We start from the raw sequence: 12,015 nt of genomic DNA on the forward strand, positions 1-12,015 counted from the left end.
GGTGCAATTGGCACAGGACAGAGCGGAGTTTAGGGCTGTTGTACATAGGGTCGCTATGAGTCGTAGGCGACTCGACGGCACATAACAACAACAACAACAACAACAGTAAAAAGCCCAAAGTGTGTGAGAAAAAATTTAACCATCTTTGCCTGCAAGGAGCACTCTGCCTGCACCCTTTCCAAGACATAGCTGTTTGTTCTTTTTGGCAATCCATGGGGATAGTCAATACTCTTCTCCAACACCACAACTCAAAGGCACCAATTCTTCTTCTTGTATCCTTATTCAGAGTCCAGCTCTCAGCTGCATCACAAGTAATTGGAAAAAATCATGGCTTGAATCAGGTCCATCTTAGTCTTCAAACTGATTATTGATCCTCAATAATTTGTAGAGTTTCCTGATTACAGACTTTCCTAGCGCAATATATCTCCTGACCTCCTAACTGTTGGTAACAAGGATGTTGGTTCATGCCATTGTTAAAATAACTATGCCAATACATAGATCCAAGTAAGACAAACTCATTGAAAGTTTCAATCTTTTCTCCATCTCATGATGTTACCTCTCAATCCAGTGGTGAGAATTTTTATTTTCTGGATTTGAGAGTCAATCCATATTGAAGATTAGAGGCTTTAATCTTCTGAAGTAAGGGCTTCAAGTTCTCACTTTCAGCAAGAAAAATTGTGTGATATATTTTTAAAATGTGGGTTGTAGTTGAGTCTCTCAAATTTTGATTAAAATAGTAACTGGAATAATGGTGGTAGATGTATTGGCAAGTGACTCAGGATACGGAAGGGTCCAGAGTTATGATACACAGTGTTGCAATGAGTAGTAGTTGACTTACATACATAGAAGCAACAACAAATCACATAGGAGGAGATTTTCCGTCTTTCTGTCATGGAGCAGCTGGTGAATCCTAACTACCTATCTTTAGGTTTGCAGTACAACTTCTGACCACTGAGCCCCTTGTGAAATATATAAATGTTGTTATTGTTGGCTGCCATCAAGTTGAGCATGACTCTATGAACAAAAGACCTAATGCCTTTCCATAACTATTGCCATTTCTCCAAGTTCATAGATTTTCCAGAGGCATGTGGTTTAGGAATTGGATGTCACTCCTGCTTCCAAACCTATTTTACAACTGGGAGCTCCACCAAACACTGTCCGTATTGGGAAACCATTATGGTATTTTATACCCCAATGGCACAAGGTTCAGCATCACAGCAAACCCAGGTTACTTCATACAGCACATTGACAAAGAATGATGTACAAAGTGGAAGAATATTTCTCTAGATACAACAGCATTAGGCTCATTTAGCAGTGTTTAAGTGTCATCAACTGTATATTGGGAAATGTTTAATAAGGAACTTTGGTCTTGCTGTGGTCAAAACACTCAGCTGCTAATCAAAATGTCAGCAGCTTGACTCTATCAGGTGCTCCAATGGAGAAAAAAATGTAGTAATCTATGTCTATAAATATTACAATCTTGGCAGTCCTATGGGGAGATTCTACTCTGCCTATTGGATCATTCTGAGTCAGGATATCCAATGACATGGGTGGTACTGGGGGCAGGTAGTAGAGGAAAGGAAAAAAAATACTGTTTTGGAGGCATTTGATTTTTGTTTATGATGATGGTGGTAAATTTGGCCACAGTTGTTGGTGATAGTTGCAAGAATGACTGATGTAATTAGCGTTCTTGAACTGTACATGAATAAGAAAAAAAATGTGGCATTGGGAAATGTGCTATCTATATTTTCACAACAATTTATAAAAGGATGAAGCTAAGGAAAGAATGGTCGATGGCTTTGAAGCTAGAGGCTGCTTGACTCTTTCAGATGTTTCTGTCACATTGATGTCAACCCAATTCTCAGGCTTCAAATTGGACCCTAGGGAACTGAGATTATGTTTACTGTCACGATGACTTTCCCAGCTTCCTAACTCAATATGTTAGACTCAATATAAGATTCTCCTAATGTGAACGATTATAAATCAATCTGTTAAAAAAAAAACTACTAAATTAACACTCAAATGTTGGAAGGAAAACATGAAAGCAGAAGAAGCAGGGCAGGAATTAAAATATTATCCTGAACATATCAACAGAGCACTAGTGTATCCATTAGGACCACTATAACAGCTGTGACAGAAAATACAACTCTAACAGGCTTCAAGATATAAAAGCGGAAGGGTTTTAAAAATATATGTAAATGAGAAATTCAGTGATAAGATATGGCTAGATTTACGACTTAAATTGTGCCTTCTGATCTCAGTGTCTTATTTATTGGCTCTGTTTCATCTTATATCAAGAGTTGCATTTACTGCAGTCCTGAAGGTACACAGTTCTAATCCACCAGATGCTCCACTGGAGAAGGAGGGACAATCTTCTCTTGTGCCAGTAAGATCCAATTTAACGGTACACAGAAAGAAAAAAGAAAAAAAATGAGTTGCACTCTCCCCTGGTATCCGGTCTTTAAACCTCTCACAAACTCACATGTATTCCTAAGCTTTACTCTCATTGGGCCGATCAATCTCTAGCTATCCATGATTAACAGCTATCTTATAAGTAACAGGTCTGAACTTTACCCTCTCCTGTGCCTTCCTCATTATTTCCAATATGCTCAAGCCCATTGTTTCAGAAACTGTGCCAATACATCTAGAGGTCTTCCTCTCTTTCTCTGATCCTCCACTTCTCCCAGCATTATGGCCTTTTCCAAGACTAGTTCCTCCTAATAACATGCCCAAGGCATATGGGGTGAAGTGGCACCATCCTTGTCTCCAAGGAGTGGCAACACTTCCTCCAAGACAGACTTATTTCTTATTTTGGCAGTCCATGGAATAGTCAATACTCTTCTCCAAAACTGTAACTAAACTCAAAGGCATCAGTTCTTCTGTTATCCTTATCCATTCTCCAAATTTCAGATGCATAGAAAGTAAGTAAAATGACTGTGGCTTGGGCCAGGTGCACCAAAGTGACAGCCTTGCTCTTTAGCACTTTGGAAAGGTCCATCACAGCCAATTTTACCAATGTAACACATTTTTTCAATTTCTTGATTTCTATTACCATGAGTGTTGATTGTGGATCCAGGTAAAATGAGATCTTTGACAACTTTAATCTTTTTCCATCTTTTATAATGTTATCTATGGGCTCAGTTTTGAGGATTTTTGTGTCCTTGAGGTTGAGCTGTAATTCATATAGAAGTCTGTGGTCTTTGATTTTTTTGCAGCAAGGGTTTTTTAAAAATTATTATTATTAATTTTAATAGACATTTACAGAGGTTTTGGATTTCCATTCATTCATTGCCACACTTTTCTCCCTGCCCACCCCTCCCCACCAGCTCGCTCCCGCCTCCGAAGAGAAAAAGAAAAGAAAAAAAATATTCCTTCATTAGTATACAATTCCCACACCCCTTCCCCCACCCCTACCCCGAGTATACTTCTCTATGCAACCTTAATTCTGGATTCCTGTGCTAACCATAATACTCAATCATATATAACCTCTAATCTTTAAATCTTCCTCACTTTCATTAATCAAGGTTGCATCATTTGCATCATTTGCAATTGTTGATCAATCTCTAAAGTTAGGAAATACAGTGCTTTGATTGGCTGGAGTCTATTTTACGTGCCTCATGTATGCCAGGAATTAGGATAAAATATCTATTAATTATGGCACAAGGAGTAGGAATATAATACCTATTTAACAAATTATTTTACTTCATATTGTTTTTTCTTATATCCGTTCTTACTATTGTGACAGTCTGAACGTTTTGGGCGATGCTGCTTTTCTGTTAAGGGTTTTACTGTGTTTATAATTATCAATATCTTTAATTTAATTAGTTAGTGGTGTTCCTGAAACCCTCACCAACTATTTGATTCACTACAGAAGTTACATTCACTGGATCTGTGCCTTTCAATGGTACCCTTAGCCATTCAGGGAGTTAACACACCACCAGCTCTTTATTAGCTTGGTACTTAAGCTTTGTAGAGAATCTAGCTCACTAAAAATCTACACTGTTATTGTGTGCCAGCGAGTCAGAACTGACCCAGAGCTGACCCTCTGGCAGGTTTTCAATATAGTTAATTGCATGGAAGGAGATTACCCATGTTTCTGTCGTGAAGCATCTGGTTGCCACAAACTGTGTGCCTTGAGGATTACAGTGTAGTATTAGTGCCATCCACTACTTAAGTAACATGCCTCTGAAAATTCTATGAACTTTGATAAATGTCGACAGTTATAGAAAGACTTCAGGCCTTCTGTTCATAGACTCCCTATGAGTTGTGCTCAACTTGAAGGCAATCAACAACAACAATGGCATTATTATTGCTGTTAGGTAACATCAAGTCTACTATGATTCATAGTGACCTTAGGAATAACAAATCTTAGGAATAACAAATCTGAACCTTTCCCTATCCTCATCATCTCTGATATATTTCAGCCCATTGCCACAACCACTCTGTCAATCCTCTTTTGCTGACCCTTCACCTTTCCAAAGATAATATCTTTTCCCAAGGACTAGCCTTACCAGAAAACAAGCATGAGAGTTGAAGTGCTCTAAGGAGCACCATGAATGCATTTTTTTCCAAGACAAATTTGTTTGTTCTCTTCTTTCTAACACCATAACTCAAAGGATCCAATTCTTCTTCTGTAATCCTTACTAATTTTCAACTATCAGATGCATAGCAAGTAATTGAAAGAAATCATGATAGCCATACCAAAACCCCCAATATTTTCTAGAAACTCATGCAAAATAAAAACCAATAAAAGCACAAATTGTAGGAGTTCTCATATCTGATTCCTTCATGTAATTTTTTAAACCTCTTTAAAAGACTAACTTGTGTTTATATTAGGATATTGCAGAGCACTGGTTTACCAGCAGAGGTCTTGAAACATAATAGAAACTATAGGAAGAGAGACCTACAAATTGCTCAGAAACAAATCTCTGAAGGGACGTTAAAAAAACAAACCAACCAAGGGTTGAGAAAAAGCAGAGAAATCTCTCTTATGTGAGAATATGAGAACCAAAAATATGTAACTACCTTGGATTTGTTATTATGTTATGTTTCAGAACATTTATTTTCTCACAAAAATATTTACGGTAATTGTCAGAATAGTAAAAAGAGGACGGTGTTCTCTATATGTTCTTGTTTCCTGAAATGTATCTCAGAGGGCAAGAAAAGATAACCAAACACTACAACAACAACAGCAAAAGGAAGTGGATATTGCCTAAAGCGGCTCAAAATAGATGGGGGGGGGTACCTTTCTGAAAAGGTTTTCTAATATTGAAACATTTTTATTTGATGAGATGTTGAGTAACTCCCTTCTGAGATCTTTAAAAATGGATGCTGATTTGATTTTAGTGTTTATGGTCCTTCAGATCTTATGGCTGTTATATCATTCTGTATAAGAAATTAATTATAAGTTTTAACATTGTACTATTAATCTTCTAAATGGAGGTATAATATGTGCATATACAGTCAGAAATGAAAACTATTAATGAATATCTCTTTATTTAAAATCAAAGTTGCATTATTTCATTAGAGTAATTTGTGTCATTCATGAAAATAGCCTGTTTTAATGTAACAAATTTTTAATATTCCTGCTCTATGATTTATGAAAATAAGAGGGTTAAAGGAAATTAATAGAAAAGTTTCTTTTAACTCTAATATTTTTGCTATATTTCTAAGGATGTGTATTTATCTGAGTATGTGCAATGAATACTTTTCACACTATTACACTTGTGGTCAAAATACAGATAATTTAAAAATACAACTTGTTCTTTGTACCCAACTGTAAGCAGGATTCTGACTAATGAACTTACCTCACTGAGCCTCTGTCAGTTATACAGATCCTTGTTTTATTTGCTTGGCCTACTACCTCTAGGAATGCATGGAATTGAAATGATCCTCAATTTATAGAGAATTGAAAGAATTAATTATTTAACAATATTGCCACTTTAAAAATGAATCTTCTCATTTTAGTTACTCATACTGCTGAAGGGTAGATATGAAGAGAGTTGTGATGTTTTGAATGAATCTGCTATGAAGGAGCGTACATTCTTTTACTTATAGTCTAGTAAGAGAAGTTTCAACAGCAGCCTTAGTGAGACTTACCACTTCTATATGCAATCCATCATAGCCATCTCAAGCCTGTCTTTTCTTAGTTAACCCAGAGATCTCTGAACTGTGTTGTCCAAATACAGATAATTCAGTTTCTCCCTTACTTAAAGATAAGCAACATCAGGTTAGATTATTCAACCAAATTTAACTGAGTTCTGGGTATAACTAAGGAAATGATAATACAGAAAAGAATGTCTTTAATAGTCAATATGAAAAGCTAAATTTGTTCACCAGATAGCTGTATATTGTTTTGTTTATTTCTCCACAGTGCAATGTTTAGTTGTATGTTGCTGATGCGGTGTTAGCCTAAAAGTTGACTTTCTTAGCCTTTACAGGTCTCCAGCTATCTTAATTGCAGACACACATAGTCTTGCAAATCAGCATGGTTTTGCAAATCTTCAACTGCTGTGGGACTAGAATAAGATAAAGAGTTCTTCCCACACTGGACAACAAGACTTGAGGAGAGCAGGACTTGAGGGAGACTGGAACAAGACCCTAGTGAGAGTGTGACCCTGGTGATAGTGGAAAGCCTGTGGCATTGCTGTGGCAAAATTGTGACAAAGTGTGACCTGAGGCTTCTTGCATTTATGATTGCCACAGTTAAATGTTTTTGCTGTTCTTTCTGATGTTTGAAAGAGAAGGTGACTTACAATTGCTCTGAGGCAAACTTCACTGGATTATTCGGATTTGACTCCTGCATTGAAGCCAGAACCTGGACGAATTGAAGAATGGTGCCTTGGAATTATTGGGATAAAGCTTGAATTTGCATTGTTATTCTTTGCCTTCTCCACTCTCCAACTTCCTTCCCAAATAAACCCTATTGTTGATAGCTTAACTGCAAGTATGTCAATCAGCAACAAATAAATGAACTTCTTGTTGCTGCTGTTACTCTAGAGGTATTCTGGGTCTGGACTGCAGGTTCTTGATCTGACTTCTACTCTGGGATGGTGAGATACTGTGCTACTTTTACTCCCTCTGGCTCTTTCAGAGAGACTAAGGATCTGTACCACTATGTCCTATTTTCTCCTCTTTAGACTGAAGCCTAGGATGTTTATATAACCAAGAGCAACAAAGATGGGACATCTATATTTCAGACTATATCCTAGGCCTTACCTTTGCTAAACCAAGGAAGTAACTTCCTTCAGAGCTGTATCAAGAGGCTTTTCTTTTCAAAGAACACCAACCACCCATTTCCCCACCAATTGCCTTTATCTTTGAGAAAGCATTGGGATAAATGTCCAGCCAAAAGCATTTCTATTCTACTATATATATTTAGAGAAAACTCCGATGCCCTACTGGTAAGAATCTGAGCTGTAATGCCAAAGGCCTGTCATTTGAACTCACTAGCTGTTCTGAGGGAGAAGGACAGGCAGTCTCCACCTGTGCAGTATGTTGTTGTTGTTGATTGCCTTCGAGTCGAGCATGACTCATAGCAACCCTATGAAAAAAAGGCTTGAAGCCCCTCATCGACATTAATCAAAGTTCATAGGGTTTCTGGAGGCATGTTATTTAGTAAATGGATGCACTCCTGCTTCCCTATGAAAATTCATTGGAGGGTCAGTTATGGGTTGGTTTCCACTCATTGACATACAACAAGAAGTATATTTAAATTCCTGAATCATTAGGGAATCTAACAACTACCATTCTCTATGAACTTCTTTCCTTCTCTTATTTTCAGCAGGTAACTAACTTGCTACTCTTAGCGACCCAGTGTACAACAGCCCTAAAACTTGTTCTATCCTGTGCCAATCTGATTGTCTCTGACACATCCATCCCCATTACCCTAGTCCCTGAATCAATCCATCTCATCGAGGGTCTTCCTCTCTTGTGCTGTCCCTCTACCCTTTCAAGCATGATGTCTCTAAGGACTAGTTCCTCCTTTAAACCTAGTCCCTCCTTTAAACACATCCAAAGTATGCCACATGAAGCTTCAGAATCCTTGCCTCCAAGGAGCAGCCTGGCTTCACTCTCTCTAGGACAAACCTGTTCATTCCCTTAGCTGTACATGGTATATTCAATACTCTTCTCCAGCACCACAGCTCAAAATCATCAATTCTCCTTTTGTCATCCCTAGTCATTGTCCAGCTTTCTGTTGCATAGCAAATAATTGCAAAGACTATGGCCTAGATCAAACATGCCTAAGTCTCAAGACTGACACTGTTGCTTTTCAGAACTCTGGAGAAGTCTCTAACAGCAGACTTTTCCAATGCAATTAATCTTTTGATTTCCTGGTTGCTGGTACCAAGAGTGTTTGATTGTGGAGCCAAGCAAACTGAAGCTGTTAACAATCTCAATATTACCACCATCTATCATGATGCTGTCAATTGGCCAGTGGTGAGAATCTTGGTTTTCTTGATGTGTAGCTTCAATCCAGATTGAAAGCTGCAGTCCTTGACCTTCTGCAGCAAGCAATTCAGGTCCTTCTGTTTCAGCAAGCAGGGTTGTGTCATCTGTATAATGCAGATTGTTAATGAGTCTTTCTCCAATCTTGAGGCCACACTTCTCCTCATGAAGCCTAGCCTCCCCGATAATTAGTTCTGCATATAGATTTAAAAAGTATGGAGATAGGACACATCCCTGGCATATGCCCTTCCCAATTTTGAGTGACACCATGTTTCCTTGCTTTGTTCTGATAACTGCCCCCTGATACAAGTATAGGTTTTTCATAAGCACAGTCAAGTGTTCTGGGATTTCTATTTTTCTCAGAGTCAGTCACAGTTTGTTGTTACCCACACATTCATATATGAAGCAACTCCAAAGTAAACATATATATTTTAATTTAAGCTCAAAGACATAGACCTCTGTAAGGAAATTCACCTCCTACCTTTAAAATAAGGGAAAACATACACAAACTACTAATTCACAACCATTTTTAAGTTCTTTAGAGAATTGACGTTGTGACCCAACCTGATAACCCAAAATCTGAGAAGACATGGGTGCCTGAAAGAGAAACTGGATGCCATTGTTTGTTTATCGAAAGCACTAGATGCCCTAGAAACCAGTAAGAAGATTCAGCTAACATTTTAATACGTGTTTTAAGATTACATGTGGGTTATTGTGATGATGTGATTACCTCAGTGGTCATAGATATGTGAAGGAATATGCTCTAGAAGTCCTTTTCTCACCTGAAAGCCCACCAAGTACTCACAAAGAAGATAAGGAAGAACAAGAGTTACTTCTAAAACACATTACTCTCATTAATATCATCTATGGAGTACAAATCTTAATCTGTGAGGGGATGAAGGGAAGCAAGAAAAATCTACTGCATCATGGCACTAGGGGTAACCTTATGCAGCTCAGGAAGGGTAAGTAAGAGATAGGACAAAAAGAAAACAAATATGCCCTCCTCAGTGCAGAGGTGGGAAGCCAGCTCTATCGTTGGAAAGAAGTAAGTACTCGTAAAGTCACGTCCCTGTATACTATGGACACAGTGGCTGCCTAACAGAAAAACCCAACCCAGGTGGATTTGAACCACCAAAGGTATATGATGTTTTGGTTAGTAGCACGAAACTCTATACCACCAACATGTCATCTGCTTAATACTAAAGTTTATTAGAACAAAAACTATACTTCTTACTCGACACTTGAATGGCAGCCTAACAATCACTGAGTAGAAATTGAGGATGAATGCGGAGGGCAAGATCTGCAGGCGGATATGGAACAAGACACGCATTACAGAGTGAACTGGGCGAGGGAGAAGAGAGGAAACTGTGTATCAATGAATGAGTGAAAACCCGTCCTTTTTATAAACTTTCACTAAAGTCACATTTTATACAAGACTTACAGGACATAGATTGTTTGGGGAGCGTAGTACAAAGGGGAAAATCTAAAGGTAAGGGGGAAAACAAACAGCAACTGGAAAGTCATCCTACTACCACAATATAGGGTATCATTAGGAGATTGGATGTCTGTTGGTAATCAATACAAGGGGTAATCATTGACACATACTTTTTAAAATTTTCTAATAACAGTCATGATCCAAAGTAGCTAAGCTCCAATTCTCACTCTAAAGCCCTAGCAGAGGGAAAATATTCTTGTCTTTAAGTATGAAATTATTTAACTCATAATCTCTGTCCTACAGAAGACACCTAGCTTTTAATATAAAGTAATGAGCCATATGAAAAAAAGCAACAAATACACATGCCAATGAGACAAAAATAATAACATAATCATTTCGTATATGACACAAATATTAGAACTATTAAAAATTTAACGTAATGATGAATAATAAAAGTTATAAGTTCTAATGGGACAACTTTATAACATGCAAGAACAAATAGAATGTTTCAGCAGAAAGAAAGTATAAGAAATTGAAAATACGTGATCAGATGAAAAATGTAAACTTGCTCAGTAAACTTGACAAAGCAAAAGAATCAATGAACTTGAAGATAATTTAATACAAATTACTCAATACAAAAATGAAAAAGAATTATAGAAATAATACCACAGGCCTGGAAGGAGCAAGAAGCAGTGAAGGAGTCACAGAAGAATTGAAGTTGCTGTTCTGAAGAAGCTTTTGCAAATAGCAAGTAGAGACATGAAGGTACATTTATCTTGCATGTGCCTAGAAAAACTGGGAAGAGCTCTGACTGTCTCACAGTACAGTTATATGGAGATTTATTTGACCATGAAAATATGAATGCGTAGGGGCTTTTACGTATTGTATGCAAGTGTGTGTGTAGATGTAAACTCTATCTACCTATTTTTTATCTAATCTATATCATCTATCTATCTATCTATCTATCTATCTATCTATCTATCTATCTATCATCTATCCTTAATATACCTAAAACATAATAGCATAGAATATGAGAAAATCTGTAAAAAAATCTAAGTTATAATTATAGTAATCATTGTTGTTATGTGCCACTGAGTTGACTGTGACTCATAGTGACCCTATATACAAGATCTCTGAACTGTGCCCTATTCTGAGCCAGTCACTGATTCTAACACATCTATGCAAAAATTTTAAAGCTTGTTATATTTCTGCACATAATGAAAGTGGATTTTAGAGCTCTTACAAATTTGCCTGGATATAGCACTGGAAAATATTATATTGTTCAGTTTCTTTTTAATATTTTTTTCTTCAAATTTAAATAGATGGTAAGATGATACCTAGTCAAATAGCAATTTCTACAAGATAATTGGCCATACAGGTTTTATGACCTTTTGAACATGTTTTCTCAAATGTTTCTTCTTGAATTAAAGAATGTTCATTCAGATTTGAATAAATCTTTCTAAGTGGTTCTGTAAGTTTTCATGCTTCCTGGAAAAGAGATTTATAAGTAATATGTGAATTTCTGTGTAACAGTAAAAGCTTTTACTCAGATCATTCCTATAGTTAACCCTCTCTTCCTCCACAGATCAACACATTCCTCTGATACAAGTTCTTTATCTTGTTTAAAGTAAACTTTTCTTGTTTCTAGAATCTATTTTTAATTTGTATTTAGACTCTACTTCAGTAGAACAAAGAAAATGTCATTCTGAAAATATATCAGTCTTCATCAGTGTCCTCTTTCTGCAAAGGGTAGTTCTCTCTCCATGTATATTATAGCTAAAAAAATCAACTATATCTTCCCAGAAATACTCTTATTTTTTTCCAAAATGAATTCTTACCTATTTGTCTATTTTGTTACCTTGCTTTTACAAAGGAGCAACCAAATTTTATTTGGTATACAACTTTTGCTTAACTTTTCTATGCAGCTGAATGATATATCTAGCAAAGACAGATCAATTCTGTCTTTGATAGTTGTTATTTGCTCCGACTTCCACTATAGCTTAGCTTCTGAAGGTAAAGTGAATTTTACATCATCCAGAAAATAGTTTTGTTTTTCAACAATCATGACCGGTACATATTTTGATCATCAAGCCTGAAAATACTTCCTTGGTTATATTATGATGCATTTCATC

The 12,015-nt window shown here is 36.8% G+C and overlaps 1 protein-coding gene across 1 annotated transcript in view; it reads left to right on the plus strand.

Moving 5' to 3' along the window:
• The window catches only part of PDE4D (phosphodiesterase 4D, cAMP-specific), a 2,352,803-nt gene that overhangs the window by 597,010 nt on the left and 1,743,778 nt on the right, over positions 1-12,015 (plus strand). The gene's annotated exons all lie outside the window — the stretch shown is intronic.

This window comes from Elephantulus edwardii, unplaced genomic scaffold, assembly GCF_000299155.1.
Source record: "Elephantulus edwardii isolate Elephantulus edwardi_28Jun2011 unplaced genomic scaffold, EleEdw1.0 scaffold00099, whole genome shotgun sequence".
Lineage (NCBI taxonomy): Eukaryota > Metazoa > Chordata > Mammalia > Macroscelidea > Macroscelididae > Elephantulus > Elephantulus edwardii.